Source organism: Staurois parvus, unplaced genomic scaffold, assembly GCF_062004578.1.
Source record: "Staurois parvus isolate SC_StPar_1 unplaced genomic scaffold, SC_StPar_1.0 ptg000229l, whole genome shotgun sequence".
NCBI classification, from domain to species: Eukaryota; Metazoa; Chordata; class Amphibia; order Anura; family Ranidae; genus Staurois; species Staurois parvus.
The window spans coordinates 5,596,681-5,604,789 of NW_028318025.1; positions in this window are offsets into that span (position 1 = coordinate 5,596,681).

The following is an 8,109-nucleotide window of genomic DNA, read 5'->3' on the forward strand; positions in this document are numbered from 1 at the left end:
AATTTTTGTCTTGATCCATGGATGGATACGTCTTCAATTGCACAGAGAGGAGGAGGTAAAAAACTAAGAGTGTTGAAAAAGAGGTTACATCAAAGTCAGCTAATGGACGCATGGAGGGTGAAACATCCCAGAGAAAGAGATTATACCTTCTTCTCCCTGGCACATAGATCATACTCACGGTTGGATTATATTATAATTGAGCATAGACAATAGGACTCACTGGTTAAATCCAATATAAAAGTTATGTCTATCTCAGATCATGCTCCTGTCATGGCGAGATTAAAGGTAGGAGGAGAAGGGAACAAAAGGGCAATGTGGAGACTAAATGAGATGCTTATACAGGACCCAGAAGTAGAGAGGAGGTTAAGGGAGGAAATAGAGCAATTTTTTCTGTTAAGTGAAACTGAGGAAGTCGCCATTTGGGAAGCACATAAGGCATATGTGAGGGGAATCCTGATAGCTGCAGGAACTAAAAAAAAGAAAGATCGGGAGAAAAAAATAAAAGAGGTGATGGAGGAGTTATATAGGTTAGAACAGGCACATAAAAAGAGACAGGATACAGAGGTTCTTTCAAAGACTATACTTAAAAGAGAAGAGTTAAAAGACCTAAAAACAGGAGTCAAGGAAGATCTTCAATAGGGTCTCAAAGGAAAGATATCAGTGGGGGAATAAACCAGGAAAATATTTGATGAAAAGATTTAAGGAGAAGAAATCAAAAAATTATACTGAAAAAATTAAAGATGAAAAGGGAGAACTGGTTTACTCCACCACTGATATTGTTGAAACATTCCAAAAATGTTATAGTAGGTTGTAGGATGTAAAACCTAGGAACCTGAAAGCTACAGAGGAAGAAAATAGGGGGAAATGGCAGGAATTTCTAAAGGCAGCAGACCTGCCAAGAATATCAAAAGAAAAATTTGTATCGTTAGAACAAGTGATCTCCCAGGAGGGAATTAATACGGCCGTGAAGAATACAGCAGGAGGGAAAAGCCCAGGATCCAAAGGGTATATGGTGGGGTATCATAAGAAATTTGAAGACTTATTGTTCCCAAATTTTGTACATACATGAACGCCTTAGGAGAGGGAATGGGAATATGAGCAGAATCGCTGCAAGTGTATATTACAATCATCCTAACAGAAGGAATGGATAGTTCACAATGTGCTAGCTATAGACCTATATCATTATTAAATACAGATACAAAACTGTTTGCGAAGGTGCTAGCTATGAAGTTAAAAGAGCTGATGCTGGAACCTTTGCTGGCGATGATAAGAAATAGTGTAGATATGGAAGATAGGTGAGGTAGAGCATAAGGTAATGGCATATGCTGATATGTTGTTTTATATTGTAAATCCTGGGTTAACTTTCCCTAACCTTATGGGATTACTAAAAGGGTACAGAGAGCTTTCAAGCTTAAAAATAAACCCCTCAAAATCAGAAATCTTGAACATTAGTGTTTCAAAGAATGTGATGCAGACTTTACAAAAAGAATTCCAATTTTCATGGAAAGTGAAGGAATTAGGTTACCTAGGAGTAAATTAGACTCCTTCTATAAATAATATATTCCGGGTAAACTATATCCCATTAATAAATGAAATAAAGGATGAGTTGTGAAGACTCTCAAAGGGAAAGATCTCTTGGATCCTAAATTTGGCTAAGATGGTGATAGTCCCAAAAATCTATAAATTCCACATGCTCCCAGCCCATATCCCAGAATCCTTTTTTGGGATAATAAAAAAACGAATTCTTAAATATATATGGGCTAATAAGAAATCAATAATTAGGTATGAAGTTCTGTGTAATAAGAAAGAAATAGTAGGATTAAACCTGCCCAATTTTAAGAATCATTACTCTGCAGTGATATTGTCATGAATTGTAGATTGGAAATATAATTCACAGGGGAAGAGTTGGGTTAAAATAGAAGGGATATTAAGTAATGCATGATTACAGAGGATTATCTGGATACCACAAAAGTTTAGCATTAAGGATGAGACTAGTAGTACATTGACACAGGAGGTATTAAGAGTATGGGGTAGAATGCATAATCAAATGGATTGGAAGTATAATTCACTGTTGATTCCCTAGTGGGTACTGAGTTTTTCCTGCCAGGGAAGGATAACAATTCGGTGGAAATAGTTTAAAGATGTAGATGCACGTTTGGGGGATATAGTAGTTAAAGGGAAGTTGGACACTTTTCAAGACTTAAGGAGTAAAAAAGAGTTATTTGTGTCATTAAATGAATTGAGACATTATCAATTGAGACATTTTGTTGCGAAGGTGCCCCAACCATTGAGGATGACATAGGACATGCTCCCATTTGAAAAGATGTTGGGTTCCAGTATGGTGCCAAAACATGTTACTTCTGGGATATATAAGATTCTTGTTGAATTGGGGTAGGGGCAGGTCCACCACTGTTCTTAGAGAAATGGGAAAGGGAACTGGGAACAAAAATGAATGAATCACAGAAAAATAAAATGTTTAAATTATCACATGGGGTGATTAACATGAACACGGTGGAAATCAATTATAAATGTTTAATGAGGTGGTATTTGACACAGAGTGTGGCACATAAACAACGAGCAGAAGTCTCACCGTTATGTTGGAGGGGAAGTGGAGCTAAGGGAACAATGGCACATATATGGAGGGACTGTCCAAAAATACAGGGGTTTTGGCAAGATCGAATCCAGCTTATACAAGAGATATTGGGGACAACTATACAGAACGATCGTGGGTGTGTTTGTTTTATAGGACAGAAGTACCAGTGAAGCAGTATAAAAATAGTGTATTATACCATCTAATTAGTGTAGCTAAAGGGCTTATTCCTGAATTTGTGCAGGTACAGGAGCCTCCAACAATGATAGACTGGTTAGACAGAGTGGAATATATAAATAAGATGGATGAGTTATACCATATAGATGAAGGTAATATGGGTAAATTTAGAAAGGAATGGGGAAGATGGTCTGACTTCAAGGCATCTGGAAAATATATGGAAGTAGTGGAAGACCCAGGGATCTGATTTGATGTAGAAGAATAAAGGGAATGTTTTGTAAGGCGGTAGCAGGAATAGGAGAAGGGAAAAGAAAGGTTGGAGTGAAAGACAGAATAGTAAGAAAAAGTTGGTAGTTGGAGTTGGAAGTGAGGACTGAGGAGAAAGATCACAGGTATAGATTGGAAAGAGAAGGGAAAAGCTATATGGACTGGGGTAAATTGTAAGGGGGTTCGGGTGAGGGGGGGGGGGGGTAGTGGGAAGGTTGGATTGCAAAACTTAGGGGAATGTTCATATTTTGGTTGTAAATGATATTTTGCTGTGTTTTTGTAATGGAAAAAAGTGTAATAACAGATTTAAATAAAAAAAAAAAGACTGGGGTGTCTTGTGATTTTGCATATGTGACTGAAAATGGTTCCAAAATGCTGGTCTAATTCATGCTCTTTTTCTCTTTGTCACATAGCGACTCAGGGGAGTAACGTTCCCTGTTCACACAAGCATTGCCTCTGCACTACCCATAACTAATGTTAGAAGTTACTTCTGGGTTGTGTCTCTTTCTCTGCAGCCTCAGCTGCACTGGACAGCAAATGACCAGGAAGCTCTCTATACAAAGGTTCTGTTCAGTCACAAACTGAAGCAAATTTAAAAACACTGTTTACTATGCTTCAGTTAAGAATGAACACAGTTCATAATTGGTAGTGATCACTCACTGTTTTCATTCAGAAAAAGTAGGGGCTGGTAAATATGACATATTTACCATCTCTCCGCTCTCCATCCTGGATGCACCACCCTGTGTGCCCAGAGCAGCCGGCAGGAGGGAAAGGATAAGAAGCTGGAAGAGCTGGGAGGAAAGGGGCACACATGGGGCCCAGGCAGCTGGAGGAAGTGGATATGGGCAGGGAGGGTCATAAGTGCAGCGGGTAGTGGCATGTACATGAACTGACCCTCTGTAGTTCCCACCTGCAGCAGATGAAAGCCATGGGAGGGTAGAAGATGCTGGCAGCGTTTACGGTGACAGAGGAAGCTAGGGGAATCCCATAGTGGACATGAGGGGGTGATCAGTGTGGGGGGAACTGATCCCCTGTGTGGTTCTCTCTGTAGTGGCTGGAAGCCATCAGGAGGGAGATGAGGGGTCACTGGCTTTAAGCTGCTGCAGAGAAAGTCATACAGGGGATTGGTTCCTGTAATTGCCCCCTGACCCACCCTCTCCCCGCACTGATCACATCCAATTCCCCTGCTGCGTGGGCCCATTGAGAGTGGCTATAAGAACTTTAAAATAAAAGAGAAGACATAGCCCAAAGTTGGACTTTTGGTGTCATTCCTTGCTGGCAGGGGAACTTGAAATAGTCCTGATCATTATCTTTGTACAGTAGTGGATACTGAGTAAATGAATGATCCTTTAATCAGTAATGAGCTATGTTGATTTAATAACATTTCTACACCTCTTAGTTCAGAGCTTTTTCATTCAGTTGTCATTTATCTTAATTTTTACCACCTTGTTAAGAAAATGTATTCATCATCTATTTCTTTGTATTGATATTATTATTATTATTATTATTATTATTATCATCATTATATTATTAGTGGTAGTAGCACCATGTTGCACACCGAACACGTTGTATTAAGAATTTATTACATATATTGGGCTAATGTTACTTCTGACCACTACAAACACTGAGAAAAACGAAGCTCCTTTTTTCCCTCTGTTTTCTGATATTATGATGATGCCTTGTGATTTCTCTTTTCGATGTACTATAATCATATATTTTTATTGCAACTGTGAGTCTATGGAGTATATATAACAGATTTTCTTTAGTGGTGTTCATCCACTGGAAACTGAATTTATTATATTGTTCCATTTTAAAACACACTACAGGATTACCAAGGGATGGGCACAAAGCTGAAGTTGAATTCTCAGGGTGGTTGGCAGTAATCTAAGGTAACAGAAGAATACAGTTAAGAAAATGATCCTGTAGGAATGAAAACAGTATATAGTCCCTGTAAAAATTTGATTAAAGTTGTACAGTATATTCTCATGAATATAAAGATAATGTTAAAGATGTGATATGACTGGAATTAAAGTAATCTTGAAATGTCATTAGGTATAGGTAACAAGATAGATTTGGTAACACAAAAAAAAGTTTAAGCTTAAAGATAATATGAAAGGTGTGATATAATTGGAATCAAAATTATCTTGAAATTTGTTATTAGGTATAGGTAACAAGATTTGTTAACACAAAAAAATTGTTAAAGCATTATTATATTTGAATTTCGATTTAGCAATCATATAAATTATAAGTAATAAACACAAGAAAAAAGTATTTATTTGCTGCTCATATAGATGGTATTCACTAAACCAAATAACAGTCTACTTATTAAAAAGTTGCTTTGCAAATGCCTCGTTTGCACAAATGTAATAAATAATATGCATAATGTCTGTAACGTGTGTAATGTGAATTTCTATTTGTAGCCTTTTGAAGGGTGAATATAACATTAATCTTAATAGAAAAATAACCATAATAACATTTAACCATAACAGTTAAAGAACATTCACCAATAGTGAAAATGTCAATTTTACCTAAAATTTGTATTTATTTTGGGTACTCCCCATCCCAGTACCAGCATACTTCCTCCGCTTACTACAGAAGTGTACACTCTCTGATGCCTGGAGCACCATTCACCCCCGTATCCCTTGATCTACTATTTATACACCCAACTTACAAGGAAGCCTAGTCCTCCCCAACTATGCAAAATATTACTATGCAGCCCAATTATCTCAATTGCCCAAGTAACACGCTACTACTGAAATACCCTTATGGGTAGCACTAGAATCCGTAGACTGTGATCCTCTATCTGTTGCAAAAATAGAATAGAAGCAACCATATTGGATAGGGTAGCTAAATTCAAAGCACTCTGGGCACCTTGGGTGACACATTATCGCCCACCAAATATAGATGAATTACTAATGCTTCCTTGAATGATGACTCCAGCCAGTCCCATTTGAAATATATGTCAACTCCATCTTCTCAGGGGGTTCACAGGCATCCACTCCCTCATTCCCCCCTTCCCCTTCCTCCCTCCCTACCACTTTCTTTTCTCTCTATTACTTCATCCCTTTGCTTCACTTATTTTCTCTTTCTACTCACCTTCTTTCCATTTTGAAGGTGTTACTCATTAGTGGGTTTTGCAACCTTACCTACACTTGAACAGCCCATCTGGAGTTTTCCTGCTATCCCTCCTTTGCATGGGAGCATCTATATGCCTCTCTGGGCCTCCCCTTCTTCAAGTGTCCAATACACAACTATTTTACCAATAGCAACTCCTTCCATTGTGATGCTTGCTAACTCTTCTTTTATCCCATTTTACTTTCTACCATGCTTCACTTGCTGTTTATTTACCCCTATGCTTTATTTGTGTGGATGTAAATACTTCTCTACTCCTGTTATGTATATAATCCATATTACTGAATCCTGTACACATTCTGTATTTACCAGCCATCTTTGCAAACCTATTTGTTATTTGTTTCCTGTTCACGCTATATGCATAAACCTGTACTGAATTGATATTGTTACTCATTTTCTCTCCAATAAATATTTGAACAAGAGATGTAAAATTTCCAGAAATGTTGAATCCATGATGAAAAAAACTTTTTTCCCTCTTTTTTTCTGGAATAAATGGAATTTTTTTTTTAAATCAGTGTGGAGTAGTTTTGCTGTACAAATTGAAATACAGTTTTGTTACACTGGGAACATGAGATGCAGTGTATGTAAAACTATTATGCTTGAAATAAAAGTACAGCTTATTCAGTAAATAAACTATGCTTGCTTTTTAAAATATTATTTTTTATTACAAATTAAATAAATAACAAGGACTGTGTATGTTAAGAACACTTCAACTATACAGTACATGAGTACAGGTAACCCCCACACACACACTCTTTCCCCTCATAATATTTTATAAGCTTCCTCCCAATATGTATTTTCAGTTATTGACAATGCTGATCCAGAAGCATATATTGCAAGCTTGATGAATGTAAACAAGAATAGGTGCAGGAACTATCCTTTTCTGAGTCACCCCTTGTCTCCATCCCGCACCGTCCCTTGGTTCTACCCCTTACCTACTGCCCAGTACCGCCCTTTTAGAGAATACAGAACCAAGTATCAATTTGTATGGAATTTGTTAATGATAACAAGAAAAGCAGTAAAATAGATCCCCTGCAACCATCAACAATAGACCCACAGGAAACAATGAACCACCTGCAACAAATCCACCCCAGCAACAATAGACCCCTTTCAACAACAGAATTCCCACAGACAGCATCAATAGACCATTATAACCTTTTTGAATTTACATAAACATATTCATATTCAAATACCATAATAATAAAATAAAATAAAAAAAATAAAAATCAAAACATCCAATAAAAAGTGTCCCAATAAACAAAAAATTGTCCCAATAAAAAATTGTCCCAATAAAACAAAAATAGTGAAAATAGTGTCCAAAAAAATGTCCCAATGTTCAAACTTTATCATCCAGTAGGAAGAAATCCTATTTCATCCCGCGGTACCTCAAAAAAACAAATTTGAATAATCTAGTGCATTACCTTTATAAATAATATTTTTAAATAATATATACACTCCGTGCAAAAACACAAAACACAAAAACTGTGCAAAAACTGTATATATATCTCTTTCGTGCACAAAAAGATTAACTGTGATCACTCTGTGAGCACTGCAATACTGTGTATCCACCAACACCAATAGTATTTAGATACTATTACCCTCTGTAACAATATACCAGCATCCAATGAGATCTTCCAATTTGCTCCAAAGAAATTATTCCAAGGTTCTCAAAAGACAAGAAGGGTCTCAAGGCTCATATTCAAGGTATAGGTAAGAAATTTTAATAACCACTTACATTAAAATATCATAAATCCAGCTCCCAACATGTTTCTTGTGTGAGTTCTATCAAACAAATGCAATAAGCCATGTGTTGACAACCCACAAAATGGCCGCGGCGACACTTCCGGTCTGCGTGCGTGCGTCACGATGTCACACCCTTAACGCGTTTCGTCACTTCCGGACTTCCCTTCAGATGAAGTCCGGAAGTGACGAAACACGTTAAG